Here is a 16047-nt window from a genome sequence, read left to right on the forward strand (position 1 = left end):
TTGCAGCGAGGAGAAGGCTGGAGGCAGTGGAGATGTCATGTCTGAGGGCAATGTGTGGTGTGAATATAATGCAGAGAATTCGTAGTTTGGAAGTTAGGAGGAGGTGCGGGATTACCAAAACTGTTGTCCAGAGGGCTGAGGAAGGGTTGTTGAGGTGGTTCGGACATGTAGAGAGAATGGAGCGAAACAGAATGACTTCAAGAGTGTATCAGTCTGTAGTGGAAGGAAGGCGGGGTAGGGGTCGGCCTAGGAAGGGTTGGAGGGAGGGGGTAAAGGAGGTTTTGTGTGCGAGGGGCTTGGACTTCCAGCAGGCATGCGTGAGCGTGTTTGATAGGAGTGAATGGAGACAAATGGATTTTAATACTTGACGTGCTGTTGGAGTGTGAGCAAAGTAACATTTATGAAGGGATTCAGGGAAACCGGCAGGCCGGACTTGAGTCCTGGAGATGGGAAGTACAGTGCCTGCACTCTGAAGGAGGGGTGTTAATGTTGCAGTTTAAAAACTGTAGTGTAAGGCACCCTTCTGGCAAGACAGTGATGGAGTGAATGATTGTGAAAGTTTTTCTTTTTTGGGCCACCCTGCCTTGGTGGGAATCGGCCAGTGTGATAATAAATAAAAAAAAATATATATGTCGTGCCGAATAGGCAGAACTTGCGATCTTGGCTTAAATAGCAACGCTCATCTTGTCATATAGGACAAGTGAAAATTTGTGTATGCAATAATTTCGCCAAAATCATTCTGAACCTAACGAAAAAAATATATTTCACTGTGTTTGTTTAGTATTAAATTATTGTAAACAAATCTAAAATATATTTAGTTGGGTTAGGCTAAAATAAATTATTCTTGTTATAATAAGGTTAGGTAAGTTTTCTAAGTTCCTTTTGGTGCAAAATTATAAATTTTTACATCAACATCAATGAAAAAAATATATCTTTAAACGTATAAGAGAAAGTTTTAGAAAGGACTTAATTTTAAGTGAGTTCTTGCTAATTGACCAGTTTTACATATTCGGCACGACATATATATATATATATATATATATATATATATATATATATATATATATATATATATATATATATATATATATATATATATATATATATATATATATATATATGTGTCGTGCCGAATATGTAAAACTGGTCAACTAGCAAGAACTCATTTAAAATTAAGTCCTTTCTGAAATTTTCTCTTATACGTTTAAAGATATATTTTTTTCATTAATGTTAATGTAAAAAATTTTAATTTTGCACCAAAAGAATCTTAGAAAACTTACCTAACCTTATTATAAAAAGAGCAATTTATTTTAGCCTAACCCAACTAAATATATTTTAGATTTGTTTACAATAATTTAGTACTAAACAAACACAATCAAATATATTTTTTTCGTTAGGTTCAGAATGATTTTGGCGAAATTATTGCATACACAAATTTTCACTTGTCCTATATGGCAAGATGAGCGTTGCTATTTAAGCCAAGATCGCAAGTTCTGCCCATTCGGCACGACATATGTCTATATATATATATATATATATATATATATATATATATATATATATATATATATATATATATATATATATATATATATATATATATATATGCGTGTGTGTGTGTAAAATTTTGGATTTTCCTATATTCAACATGTGTTAATTTGAACAATACAATAATTGTGTAAGAAAATGTGATCCTGATTTGACCCTTTGAGAAATTTTAAGTGAAGAGGGGTGTGAAAGAGCCGAAGAGTGATGCGGACAGGAGACACTATATTGAATTTAATGTGTAAACACTGGACTGAGGTGTGCAATGTGATGGGGCGTTCTCGGAGGTCAAACTGGGGTGTTTCGGCCTGAATTTGTAATAGGAACCCGTGTTAATGTCCCCTGCTGAAGAATTGGGACAGGAAATTGGCGGACCTCAAGAACTGCGTGTGGAGGACGGAAAAATAGAGGATTTCAATGAATCCTTCCCAACAACACACCTTAGCTAAGTGGCTAAGGTGTGTTGTCGTAAATCCTAGCTGTTAGGGTATAGTTAGGGTGTATTTCATCAGCATTACGTGTGTTCCAGTAATTAAATGGTAAGTGGTAACACAAATTTCTTTTCCAATAACACTATTGTATTATATGTATTGTATTAATAGTTATATTTTTGTGTATCCAGTAAGTAAACCAAAATAACATACAATCTACATAATTTTAATTTACCAGAGTAGCTGGTTTTAATATTGTGATTATTAATTTAATGTCACGCCTGGCTTTTTGTGGGAGTGGTGAGGAAGCGGGCATCGAAGGAGTTGCAGTTCAGCGACATACTGCGACTAAGTCCCACTTACCTCACCCAAATTACTTGCAGGTAATAATTCAAGTAATACCCTGTAAATCTCATGCAAGTAATTTACTCACATAATAATAATAGTAATAATTTTCACACTATATATATATATATATATATATATATATATATATATATATATATATATATATATATATATATATATATATATATATATATATATATATATATATATATATATATATATATATATATAACCATTTTATCTATTTTTGCTTATCTTTACGTCTGTGCTCTCCACCACATTCGCTTCTCTCTCCATCCTTATCCCTTCCCATCTCATTTCTGTGTTTCGTTCAACCGGTTTCAGAATCTCCATACATTTTTTCCCCGTGTCGGCGATGTCCTGGCCTCGTCTGAAGAGACACTAAACTCCCTCAGTTTATAGCTTCATCAGCATCAAGAGTGACACATCCTGTCTCACTAAGCCCAGGATCATTCATCAGCATCAACAGCATCATCGTAACTCATCACCGTCCCCCCACTATCATCCTCGACTGAGGTAGGTGAAATAACAGGGATGTGTCGAGCAGCCCCGTCTTCAGCGCCTTCAGCGTCCTGATGTATTCATGAGATCGTTGCTTTTCCAGGGTGTAAGCTCCAAGGGCCTGGCTGAAGGTTGTTTGTACCGTCGGAGGGCCGGAGAGAGGGCCAAGGTTACTGGGTAACGAGGTTTAGTTTCGTAGAGGTGACTGGATGGTATAGGAATAGTGTTGTAGAGGTTGTGGAGGTGGAGGTGGTGGAGGTGGTTGTGGTGGGGTTGGTTGTGGTGGTGGTGGAGGTGGGGTAGTGGTGGAAGTGGAGGTGGTGGTGGTGGTGGTGGTGATGATGTTGGTGGAGGTGGTGGTGGAAGTGGTGAGGGTGGTGATGGGGTTGGTGGAGGTGGTGGTGGTGGTGATGGTGTTGGTGAAGGTAGTGGTGGAGTATTTTTTACTTAGGAAAATTTAATACATTAGTTTATTTCTGATCTATTGAAAAAGGTAAAAGAAATGAGCTGCTTCCCTTTTCTATATGAGCTACACGCAATGAGAACAAAAGCTAGCTGTTTCCTGGTGGCTGTGGCGGATGGAGGTTGTGGAGGCGATGGCTATAGTGCCGTTGGTGGTAGTGGTGATAGTGATCAGTATTGGCAGTGGCTGTGATTGTGGTGATAATGGTGATGGTGATAGTTGTGATAGTGGTAGTCTGGGGAACAGTGATGTGGTGGTGATGGTGATAATGGATCGTGAAGTTCCTGGTGTTTGTATCTTGTCAGGAAAAAATTAGTATATAAAAACGGCGCAAATGAATTCTCATAAAGACAATGAAAGATAAGTACGGCATATTTCGGCGTCACATTAAGACCCTCTTCAGAGGTGTCAGTCACACTTCTGCGTTTGTGTGAATATGTTAGAAATTTAATCTTTAAAAAGAATGGTTAGGACTTCAGATTCTTCTCATCCCACAAACTGAAGATGAATATTCAAACAACATTTCGATCTACTCTTGACGAATACTAGAACATGCATAGGAGAAAAAAACGGAAATAAGTTAGAAGAGCTTGAATTGCTAGATTTGGATATCTTTTGAACGGAGGAAGTTTTTTCATCCTAGTAAGAAGGGAATGAGCTCCAGAGAACACACAATGTCACTCTTATGGTCGTCCACAAAGTAGGTTTGTCAGGAAACAGGACAAGTGTTTCCTGAGACTGGTCTTAGTCACATAAGTAACTACCAGCAAGTCGTCTCACACAACTCTCTACTAGGCCGTCACCACCAATTGATCTCACACTCGCATCAACTCTGATCGCTCGCTCCTCAGCTGACCTGTAGAGGCTCATATATTTCTTTGGCATTGATGTAAATGGAGAGTGGTGAACCCGACGCGCTCATTCGTCTGGCGGGATACCTCCCGTGAAGCTGGACTTGGCTGAGCCTCAACGAGTCGTGAGGGAGAGGAAACACGTCAGCTCCGTCCTCAGGCACAAAGCCATTTCTTGGCTCCACCATTTGGCACTTGGAACACTCTCTTGGACGCGAAGAACACCTATTTGCTCAAGGAAATAGGGTGCAGGAGGAGGATCTTTATTATTATTATTATTATTATTATTATTATTATTATTATTATTATTAGTTTAATATCTTTATTATGCACCCCATATCCATTCCGTGGGTGGCAGCCAAATATTAGAGAGGTACATAATGGGTCCAGGGACTCGGTCGCAAAGTTTTGTTAGCTGAACAAGTTACAAATGTAATGAACTATTTACATGTTTATATCTGGTCACAATTGTCAGTAGTAGTAGTAGTAGTAACAGCAACAGCTGTATGATCAACAGCAACAGCAGTAACAACAGGGTTAGCAGAAGCAGTGACAGGAGGTGGGTTGGCTAAAAAGCAGCCATAGAAGAAGCAGGCAGACGAGGAGGTGGTCCCAGCTGACTCAGTTCCTGGACGGCTGACTGGGAAGACTTGGCATCCTCCATCCTGGTGGCACCTCTCCCTCACTCTTCATCCTCCCTCCATCACTCCTCACCCAGTCTCCGTCAACCCTCATCCTCTCTCCATCGCCCCTCATCCTCTCTCCATCACCCTTCATCCTCCCTTCATCACCCCTCATCCTCCCTCCGTCACCCCTCATCCTCTCTCCATCACCCCTCATCCTTCCTCCATCACCCCTCATCCTCTCTCCATCACCCATCATCCTCCCTCCATCACCCCTCATCCTCTCTCCCTCGCCACTCATCCTCTCTCCGTCACCACTCTCTCTCCTTCACTCCTTACCCCTCAACCACCATTAATACCCACCACTACCTCCACCACCACAAACACTACTACTACATTCTACCACCACTACCACAATCCACGACCAACAATCTCCACCTCCAGTCACCATTGCCATTAATAACCACTACCACCTACAACAATAACACCATCAACAACCAACTTCGCTACGACCAAAAAAAACTTGGAATAACCACCAGTATCACCACCACCAATGAAACAAAACAAACTAATCGACGGCTTTATTTACCCGCTTCCAGCAACTCCTTTTTTAAATTCTATTTTACCAGTTGTGATCCCCCATTAAAGTCAGTTGCAGTAAACAGTCGTTCGCTCAACCATCGACGTATGAAAAATGATTTGGTCTTCTCACAGACCAGATTAAAAAAAAAGTTGATCCTGGGACTTACCCTATGTATCACGCGACTGGAAATTGGCTCTCGAGGGTGTTACAATCAAAAATAAAAGAACGTGCTTTTGAAGAGAGATTTTTCTCTCGCAGAACTTATACAGATGAACGAGAAAATAGACACACCTGCAGCATCTGGGAATCTTCAGTTTGAAGACGTTTCGCCCGTCCAGTGGCTTCATCAGTGCAATACGGAGATGATACACGAAGGCAGTAGAGGATGGAGTAATCAGTCCCACAGCCTCGAAAAATTATTCACAGAAGGCTGTGGAAGATAAGGTAATCAGTCCCTCAGCCTGACTGTCGGTATCCAGTACTACCGACTTGACTTGATGAGCCTGAAGCATAGGCTGACACGAACTCTTACAGACGGACACACAGAGGATATGATTCAAACCCTGCAAACGAAATTCAGTGCACACACACACACACACACACACACACACACACACACACACACACACACACAGGTACTACAAAATCACCCTTAACAGTTTATTCTGCACTGTCTTCCCTTACTGTCATGGCTGCAGTTGACTTCTGAATGCTTTCCTCGCAAGCGATTTATTTTATTTTTGTATTTCTCCAATTGTTAAACTTTACGCTCCATCGCTAGATGCCGGGACCGTCTTGAACTTCCTATTGGAAGTGAAGGGGCCATGGGCCGCGCGAGCGCGCTGGTCGAAAAGATTCGAAAAAAAATATTTAAAATTGAGTTACTCATACCAAAAAAAAAAAAAAATATTAACAGTCTGGCAACATTATGCAAATTTATTCAGGTACAGGTGCACATAACTACGGTTATATAAATTGTTATACATAGCAGCATATATGTAGATGTAATCTTTATCGTTGTACAATGTTTCTGAAGACAATTGTAGACCCTACGACATTTATTGTGATGACGTCACGGTTATTATTTCCCGGGTCATGTAGTAATTTTCTCGACAAATTTTTTTCCGATTGTTTTCATTTTCCGATTTTTTTTTCACTGTTAGGCACCGTTACAAAGTAGGTAACGCAGTCACTCACACACTGAAGTTCAGGGGTCGATCCCCGGTACGGGTGTAAGCATTAGGATGTCCATGTTCACCTATCAGTGAAATAGGTACCAGGGTGTTAGTTGACTGGTGTAGGTCTAATGTTCATTCCAACAGAAAAAAATGAATGAAATCAGACGATAAATAAACAAAACCACTTCACGGCTCCTGGTCCCTGAGTCATGAAGGTGGCTGTCAAGGCCATGGTCATGGAAAGATTTTTTATTGATGGTTGTGACTCACAGACGATACTATTGACAGCCGATGGCAGAGGAAAGGTAGGAGGTAGAGGGAATGAAGGAATTAAGAAGGAAGGAAGGAAAGAAGGAAGGGAGACAGGGAAGGAAGGAAGTTTTAACATATCAGGTGTTTTCACTAACATAATTCTACCCCACCACAGTTATACATGAACATGTGGCTCACGAACCAACACCTGACCCCACCTAATTCACCTAACCTCTTCACTATATATTCAGTGTTGTGCAAGAAAGGTATACAATACCGACAAGATGAAAGTTAAGACACATGTGCAACATGTGTTCTCCCCATGTTCTTTGCAATGGACTGCTAAAACCTACAGTGAGCGAAACGTCTCATAATTACCCTTAATACTACATTCGTGCTCTACTCTAAAATAGTACAGACATCAGAACTCACCCTTTTATCTAAAATCTTACTAATTATATGTAAGGTTGAAGAATAACCTTTGGATTCCTGTTACTTATACTTTTTGAATAAATCCGAGTAGTTTGTTCAACTTAGTTACGAGTGGTCACTGCTGGTCATGTATTTAATTCTCTAATCCTCAACTACAATGACATTCCAGCGTTTTTTAGTGACTGTCCTTGTGTCCTTGATGCTGCATTAGTAGCTTTCCTTGTGTCCTTGACACTTAATCAGTGACTTTCCTTGTGTCCTTGATCCTTCATTAGTGACTTTCCATGTGTCCTTGATACTTCATTAGTGACTTTCCTTGTGTCCTTGATCTTTCATTAGTGACTTTCCATGTGTCCTTGATACTTCATTAGTGACTTTCCTTGTGTCCTTGATCCTTCATTAGCGATTTTCCTTGTGTCCTTGATACTTCATTAGTGACTTTCCTTGTGTCCTTGATTCTACATTAGTGACTTTCCTTGTGTCCTTGATACTTCATTAGTGACTTTCCTTGTGTCCTTGATCCTTCATTAGTGGATTTCTTTGTGTCCTTGATCCTTCATTAGTGACTTTCCTTGTGTCCTTGATTCTTCATTAGTGACTTTCTTTGTGTCCTTGATTCTTCATTAGTAGCTTTCCTTGTGTCCTTGATCTTTCATTAGTGACTTTCCTTGTGTCCTTGATTCTTCATTAGTGGCTTTCCTTGTGTCCTTGATCCTTTATTAGTGACTTTCCTTGTGTCCTTGATTCTTCATCAGTGGCTTTCCTTGTGTCATTGATACTTCATTAGTGGCTTTCCTTGTGTCCTTGATACTTCATTAGTGATTTTCCTTGTGTTCTTGAACCTTGATTAGTGGCTTTTCTTGTGTCCTTGCTACTTCATTAGTGACTTTCCTTGTGTCCTTGATTCTTTATTAGTGGCTTTCCTTGTGTCCTTGATACTTCATTAGTGACTTTCCTGGTGTCCTTGATTCTTCATTAGTGACTTTCCTTGTGTCCTTGATTCTTCATTAGTGGCTTTCCTTGTGTACTTAATGAACGGACCACATTCATCCGGCAGTGAAAGAACAGGTAGTCTCAACAGTTGCTTCTTCAACCTTTTTCATCCACTGTTTCGGTCCTTTCTTGCTCATTATTTTCCATTCGTGCAGTTGGTGCCCACTTTCTGGTTATGAGATTGACTATTCGTGTTCTCCTCTCTGATAAGAAGTATCTCTTTACTAGCTTCCTCCTCCTCCAGCGCGATAACGAACGCACAGAGAATCTCCTAAGTAAATCTTTAGTGGACACAGGTCAAACTTTTAAGATAGTAAATGGTTTTGACATAAACAAGAATTAGTTAAAATTAAAAAAAAAATCAATATCTCGAAAGAATAGAATGAAACCTCGAAGCAAAAGATGCAACACAAACGTATGGATTTTTTTTTTTTGGGCGAACATAATTATAACAGCAAGAAACAAGTTATTGCTGATGTTGGAAATGCGAAGACAATACATATCATTTAAAAACCTGCTAAACAAGCATTTTGCATTTATAGGCTTAAACTTGCCCTATGCAGGCAAACTGAAGTCAACGGATTCTTGATTTTTATCCAGCAACTACACGAGGAAACTCAGTTATCAAAGGTGCCAGCCACGTTAATACAAATAGAACAATGATACAATTAGAGTATCGATGGTGTTTGTGGTAGTCACAGCTGGGGTTTGTGTCCACCTGTGTCATAATATGCAGAACTACAGCTAGTGTTAACTAGAAATAGAACCACTGGTACTCAGACAGCACTGTGAGTGACAGTGTTGTAACACGGGAAGTAACGACAGCAACGGTGCTAGTAAACAGAGGTATGCTAGCGAAAACACGCGCAACTAGTGTGACATTATTGCAACGTTTCGCTCACTGGGAGCTACCAACATTGTTATAGTAAACAGAGGTAGTTGTAGCCCATGTTGTCCATCCACTTCCATATCCTGTAAACTCCCTGCCATTTTTATTCCCAATATGGTATTATGCATTTTTCCCCTTTTCATGGTGGCACTGTTTGGAGGGAGTGGAGGATGGGAAGAGAGCCTTCTGCCTTTCTATTTTTGCCTGAAACAATTAGCTTATACGTGATAGTCTTTCTCTAGACAGATGAAAATAGTTCTTTTCAGTAGATGGCCTCGATGTGGCCTTCGAAGTACTCTGCTGCCTGTCTTTCCCATCTACCCCCATGGACGATCTCTCTCTCTCTCTCTCTCTCTAGCAGCTTTACTGATCTCGGTGAGAATACATTAGTTAATAAAGATGGCCAGTGAAACATGCTCTACATTAAGTACACTCAATTTAATTGACACGGCGAAGTAGCTGCCACTGTGGTCACAGTCGTAGTGGGCGAGGTAGCTGCCACTGTGGTCACAGTCGTAGTGGGCGAGGTAGCTGCCACTGTGGTCACAGTCGTAGTGGGCGAGGTAGCTGCCACTGTGGTCACAGTCGTAGTGGGCGAGGTAGCTGCCACTGTGGTCACAGTCGTAGTGGGCGAGGTAGCTGCCACTGTGGTCACAGTCGTAGTGGGCGAAGTAGCTGGCACTGTGGTCACAGTCGTAGTGGGCGAGGTAGCTGCCACTGTGGTCACAGTCGTAGTGGGCGAGGTAGCTGCTACTGTAGTTACGATTATAGCAAGCCACGAAACACCAGCTGGCAGCATAAGCCCCAGGAAGACGGAGCACCAGCTGGCAGCATAAGCCCCAGGAAAACGGAACACCAGCTGGCAGCATAAACACCAGGAAGACGGAACACCAGCTGGCAGCGTAAACACCAGGAAGACGCAACACCAGCTGGCAGCATAAACACTAGGAAGACGCAACACCAGCTGGCTGCATAAGCACCAGGAAGATGGAACACCAGCTGGCAGCATAAACACCAGGAAGACGCAACACCAGCTGGCAGCATATGCACCAGGAAGATGGAACACCAGCTGGCAGCATAAACACCAGGAAGACGCAACACCAGCTGGCAGCATAAACACCAGGAAGACGCAACACCAGCTGGCAGCATAAACACCAGGAAGACGCAACACCAGCTGGCAGCACAACTTTACCTTTGATATCTTTGACGAGTCCCAATTGTTTTTCTACTCCCGGAGGCCGGCCATGGGCCAGGCTTGTCTGGTGCTTGCCCTGTCAATCAGGCTGTTGCTGTTGGTGGCCCGCAACACCACATATACGTCACAGCCTGGTTGATCTGGCACCTGATGAAGATACTTGCCAGTTTTCCCCTTGAAGACGTTTACACTTGTCCCAGCAGTGTTTCTGATATCTTCTGGTAAGATATTGAATAACCTGGGACCACGAATGTTGATTCAAAGTTTCCTTATTGTGCTAACTGCACCCCTGCTTTTCACTGAGTCTATCTTGTACTTCCTCCCATATCTATTGCTCCAGTATGTTGTTATGGCAGTGTACAGATTTAGGACAAATCCCTCAAGCACCTTCCAGGTATATATTATCATGTATCTCTCTCCACCGCTCCAGTTAATACATATTTAAGACTTCAAGACGTTCCCAATAAATGCTTTATTGACTCTGTATGCGGGTCGTAAACGATCTTTATATTTGTTTCCGGTCTGGTATTTCTCTAGCCCAGAACGGGGCCGTCAACACTGAGCAATATTCCAAATGAGGGAGAACTAGCGATTTAAAAAGTGTCACCAGTGGCACTATTTCCCTTGTTTTGAAGGTTCTCATTACCCACTCCGTCATTCTCCTGGCTATAGTGATCTAAATCTTATTATGTTCTTTGAAAGAAAGGTCAGCTGACATAATTATTCACAATTATTATTCATAATTATTCACGTGTTCGTTTTGTTCTATTTGACGATTCTTTATAAGCAGAGACCACGGAACACCAGCTTTCAGCATAAACACAAGAAACACCAGCAGGTAGCATGAACACCAGGAACACGGAACACCAGTTGGCTGGGACTCTTGACGAAAGTGCTCGTTCTTCTGCGTCTCCCGCTAGGGTATTCTTAAGAACCTATTAAGAAAATAAGTTTTCCTTTCAAGCGACTTCCAGCGTCTCAGAGTGCCATATTGAAAGTGCCAGCGTCTCAGAGTGCCATACTGAAAGTGCCAGCGTCTCAGAGTGCCATATTGAAAGTGCCAGCATCTCAGAGTGCCATATTGAAGCTTGATTCTGTTGACGTCAAAATAGGCCGTAAGACTCGAGGAGATTTTAAAGTCAAGGAGGGTCTTTGTTGATGCCAAAGTGGTCTTGCAACCAAAGTGGTCTTGCAACCAAAGTGGTCTTGCAACCAAAGTGGTCTTGCAACCAAAGTGGTCTTGTAGCCGAAGTGATCTTGCAGCCGAAGTGGTCATTTACATGTCAGCGGAATGTGAGTTTTGACAGGGAGGACGTGAGTAAAAGTATTATTATGAGACAACAGTACAATGGTACAATGCAATGGAATCTTTTATCGGCGATGTTTCGCCCCTCCCCCCCACACACACACTTGACTTTGCTGAGACTGTTTTTCCCACACATTAGGCCTAATCTAGTAGGTTAAAAACAATACACACTGTGTTTGAGAAACGTCGTCAGTGTAAGATTCCAATTAAAATATAACACTAAAACCAAATCACCTGCCAGTGCCAGTTGTTCCAGGAATCTTCCCCTTATGTTAGTTCACAAGGCTGAGAATTTGAAGCCGATCGGATGAGGCGTTTTGGCTTTATAAATGAAAGCTTTGGATTTGTGCCTCTTTATCACAAGAAAGACACGTGTGTTTACAGAAGGCTGCGTTAGCGTCAGAAAACTTTGCATGAAGGTCTGGCAGGTGACAGATCCAGAAGTTGATGCCTGGAATCAGCACTACAGATACTGTTGAACATAAGCGGAGAACCTTCAACCCAGCACACATTCTCTTTCATTTGGAACACCTGACCCATAATACAATAACAGTTCAGACCTAAAAGACCCATAGGCTGACAGAGTGCTCTTCGCTGCTTGCATTATCAGCACCTGTCGACCATTCTTGCCTTACTCTCTGCGAGTATGTATGTGTAAATTAGTACTCTGTATAATTTGATAACTAGGCAAAACGCAGCTCCAGTAAGAGCTTGTGCTTTATATTATGTCTTTATTATCATGTAAGTTTAAAAATTTTGCACGAAAACAAAGTAAACTCTCTTACGGTGCTAGAATTCTAAGCAATTTTTTCTAAGATTCTCAAAACTTTACTGAGAACAAATTTAGAACATAAGAACATAAGAAAGAAGGAACACTGTTGCAGGCCTACTAGTCCACTTATTTTTTAAACTTCTACTATTAGTATAGTAAAGCTTAAGGGAGCTAGTCACTCTCTGCCCTCTACTGTCACTCTTTGTTTGTTGAACAATTGCTTTGCCTTTACAAACAACTATATTTTGAATATTGTCTACGAAAGTTATCCCTGAGGTATCCTGGTACTATCTGTTGTTTTCAAACCCAGAACTGCAGCTTGATTGTTTCCCCACACACACCCATCTATCAGTTTAAAGTCCTAGAAAAGTCAGCAATGGCCCCCTCAATCGAGTTGGCTGATGCAACCGCTCCGGCCCCTGAGAGATGTACCCCATCCCTTGCCATAAAATTTGTCCCAGTTATCGATGAATGGGATTGTACATTCCTTGCAGTACCTGTCTACCCAACAGCTTACACCATTTGCCCTAGATATCCATTCATTGCCCACTTCCCTTCTAGGCAAGATGCTAATTTTATCTATGGCTGACTTATACTTATCCAACAACTCTTGCCTCCTGCCCTTCCTAATATCATTTCCACCAGCACTAAGACAAAAGATGTTCTTGTTCCCATTACCTGACACACTATCCGCCCTGTTGACTGTCATCAACACCAGCACCTGAGAAGCATATTCTCTGTCTAACGTTCCTCTCTCTGTTACAGAAAACACTGTCCATATATCTTACCTGTGAGTCACCCACAACCAGAATGATCTTTCCTTGATTAACAGAGGAGTTAAGGTACCTTTAACTTAGCTAACCACTGAAGTACACTCATCCTGGAGAACAGAGGCTCGATTTCCTACCTTCAGATCTTCTCTATTAAGCTTCCTTATCTCGATACTTCTACCTTTAGTAGAGACCACATTCCACTTGAAGCAGTTGCCACTCTTCAACTCACTGTTGGTAACCTTTTTCTCCACACCGACTCCACACTTCGTACACTCACTCCCAAATCCATCTAGGCGAATTTTCAGCCTCCTATTTTCCTCTTGGAGAAGTAGAACCTCCTCCTGCAACACTTTAACCTGGGATTCCAAAACACTACGGCAAGCCATGGTGTTCTATAATGCTCCACACTAATCCCCCAGAGAGCTAGGACAGGATGACCTTTCGTGACCACTGACTTCATCGTACTCTGACCGCTGACCCTATCATCGAGACATTAATTTTCTGATTTTCAGATTCATTGCCATGGAGATATTTCAATAATGAATTTTCACTCTGCCAGCTTGCAACTGCAGAATAAGCCAAGTCAACAATTTCGGATTAATTACCAGGATATATATTGCATTCCACTTGTTTCTCTCCCGTATTAATTTTCCGTATTTGACAGATCACTGTTGTAAGAGAGTTATTACAGAGGTCGCTGAAGCGTGAACTGTATCTTATGTAATTAGTCTAAAAGCTATGCAATTAGATTAGGGGCTGTGGTGTGTGTGTGTGTGTGTGTGTGTGTGTGTGTGTGTGTGTGTGTGTGCATTCACCTAATTGTACTCACCTAATTGTGGTTGCAGGGGTCTAATCATAGCTCCTGCCCTCGCCTCGTCACCGGTCGCTACTAGGTCCACTCTTTCCCTGCTCCATGAGCTTTATCATGCCTCTTCTTAAAGCTATGTATGGATCCTGCTTCCACTACATCACTCTCTAGACTGTTCCACTTCTGACAACTCTACGACTGAACAAATACATCCTAACATCCCTGTGACTCATCTGAATCTTCAACTTCCAATTGTGACCCCTTGTTGCTGCGTCCCATCCCTGAAACATTCTGTCCCTATCCACCTTGTCAAATTCTCTCAGTATTTTATATGTCGTTAACATGTTCCCTCTATCCCTCTTATCCTCCAGTGTCGTCAGGTCGACTTCCTTAACCTCTTCTCGTAGGACATATCCCCTAGCTCCGGGACTAGTCTTGTTGCAAACATTTGCAGTTTCTTTAATTTCTTGAAGTGCTTGACCAGGTGTGGGTTCCAAATTGGTTCTGCATACTCTAATATGGGCTGACGTACACGGTGTACAGTCTTGAATGATTCCTCATTGAGGTATCGGAACGCTATTCTTAGGTTTGCCAGGTACTCATATGCTGCAGCAGTTATGTGGTTGATGTGCGCCTCAGATGTGCTCGGTATTATATTCACTCCAAGATCCTTTCCATTGAAAGAGGCTTGCAGTCTTTGGCCTCCCTAGCCTGTACTCTATCTGCGGTCTTTTTAGCCCTTCCCCAATCTTCATGCCTTTGCACCTAGTGGGGTTAAACTCCAGGAGCCAGTTGCTGGCCCAGGCTTGTAGCCTGTCCGGATATCTTTGTAGTCTTGCCTGATCCTCATCCGATTGAATTCTCCTTATTAGCTTCACATCGTCTGCAAAGAGGGACACTTCTGAATCTAACCCTTCCGTCACATCAGTCTTAGGACTGACCGCCTGTGGAACCCCGTTTGTCACAGGCGCCCACTTTGACACCTCGTCACGTACCATGACTCGTTATTGCCTTCTTGTCCGGTATTCTCTGATCTGTTGCAGTGCCTTTCCTGTTAAACTTGCCTGATTTTCTAGCCTTTGCACTAATTTCTTGTGTGGAACTGTCGAAAGCCTTATTATAGTTCAAGAAAATGAAATCTACTCACCTCTCTCTCTCTCTCTCTCTCTCTCTCTCTCTCTCTCTCTCTCTCTCTCTCTCTCTCTCTCTGTTGTCTTACTTCCGTCACCTTGTAAAACTCCAATAAGTTTGTGACACAGGATTTCCCTTCCCTGAAACCGTGGTGTTTGCCGTGTATAAGCCCGTTCCTTTCTAGGTGCTCCACCACTCTTCTCCTGATAATCATCTCCATGACTTTGCGTACTATACATCTCAGTGACACTGGTCTGTAGTTTAATGCTGCACATCCGTCTCCTTTCTTAAAAAAATTAGATTACATTTGCTATCTTCCACACCTCAGGTAGTCGCCCTGTCTCGATAGATGTGTTGAAGATTATTGTTAGTTACATACACAGCACCTCTGCTCCCTCAATTAGGAACCACGGAGAGATGTTTTCCGGTCCCACCGCCTTTGAGGTATCTAATTCACTCAGTAGCCTCTTCATCTCCTCCTCGATTGTGTGTATTGTGTCCAGCACTCGTTGGTGTACCCCATCATTCGGGCTTTCTGGAGTCCTTTATGTCTTTACTGAAAATACTTTCCTAAATCTCATGCTGAGCTCCACTTACTTCTCTGTCGTTTCTTGTGATCTCTCCTCCTTCCTTACTTCCTCAGCCTGATTACGTGATCCTTGACTGTTGTTTTCCTCCTGATGTGGCTGTACAACGGCTTCAGGTCAGACTTGGCTTTCGCTGCTATGTCATTTTCATATTACCGCTGGGCCTCCCTCCTTATCTGTGTATATTCGTCATTGGTTCTTCGACAAATCTCCTTATTTTCCTGGGTTCTTTGTCTCCTATACTTTTTCATTTTCTAGCGCACTTAGTTTTGGCTTCTCTACACCTCTGGATAAACCAAGGGCTCATTTTGGTTTTCCCATGATTTCTGTTGCCCTTGGGTGCGAACCTCTCTTCTGCCTCCTTG

The sequence above is a fragment of the Cherax quadricarinatus genome, chromosome 40, assembly GCF_038502225.1.
Source record: "Cherax quadricarinatus isolate ZL_2023a chromosome 40, ASM3850222v1, whole genome shotgun sequence".
Taxonomy (NCBI): domain Eukaryota; kingdom Metazoa; phylum Arthropoda; class Malacostraca; order Decapoda; family Parastacidae; genus Cherax; species Cherax quadricarinatus.